This window comes from Cyprinodon variegatus, unplaced genomic scaffold, assembly GCF_000732505.1.
Source record: "Cyprinodon variegatus isolate N-32 unplaced genomic scaffold, C_variegatus-1.0 Scaffold1125, whole genome shotgun sequence".
NCBI lineage: Eukaryota > Metazoa > Chordata > Actinopteri > Cyprinodontiformes > Cyprinodontidae > Cyprinodon > Cyprinodon variegatus.
Genome location: NW_015151578.1, coordinates 84,307 through 85,450, shown reverse-complemented (window position 1 = coordinate 85,450; position 1,144 = coordinate 84,307).

The window sequence follows — 1,144 nt, the reverse complement described above, 5'->3', positions numbered from 1 at the left end:
ATATATATATATATATATATATATATATATATATATTTTGGAATGCAGCGTCTAATATTATTAGAAAATGTTTGTACACATGAATTCAGTTTGTTAAATGCTTTATTTGAAAGTTGCGTTAAAGTGTGTTTTTCTTTTCTTGTTCTCCAGGCTAGGTGTGCCATAAGCTTCTACTAAGGTGCCTCACTGGAGAACCTAGTCTGATATTTGACCTGCTCTGACCCCTGATCCCCCTCCACCAGGACTTCCTCATCCACAGGCATCCAGCTGGTGCATCTGTGGCAACATTCCTGGAACAGAAATGCTGCCAACATCCCTGCTGCCAGACATGGAGCTGCACATCCTGAAGGAAGGCGTGCTCAGACTGTCCAGGAGGGTCTGGGATGACCTTAGAGCTGAGGTGGACGTCCAGGAGAGCAGAGAAAGTAACAGAAAGTTCTGCTACTCTGCATATAGAAATGTTATAACTTCATGCTGTTTAGAAAATTATAGATCTTTTCCCAGATCCTAATGGTTGTTACCAAGGCTTTATTCTAGTCAGAGTGTAAACCTATTGTTTAAGTTAAATTATCTTTATTGCACTTTATTCAAAGATGCCTCAGGAGATGGACTTGCACTCTAGAATAAGCTGATCTATGAGTATATTTGACGCTACATTTTTGTATCATGTACGTTTTTATTAATAAAAGTCTCTTCATTAAAGTGTTTTCCATGTCAGTTTCCCATATGTCTAAAAAATATTTGTATGAGGCTTTAGAAATTTTACAGAGGACATTAGTTCATGTAGGCTGTTATGTGAACTGATAAGAAATTATGTTTACAGATATAAAAAATTAACTTGTTAGAAAAAAACATTCAGAATGAATGTTTTTCAAATGTTTTATTTGCTCTAATATTTAAATTATTACTTTTCTTTTATAAATGGAATAAATTTGCCAGAAAACATCACATTATATACAGAGCTAATGAATAAAGCAATGTCCCTCTTTATAAGTTCTAAAATCTAGTTCTGTTCTATTTAATTCAGTTCTATTCAGTTTATTTCTATAGTGCTGATTCACATCATGTCATCTCAGGTCACTTTAAACCAGATCATCCAGTCAGATTGATTCAAAGTTTTCTATCTAAGGAAAACCAGGTGATT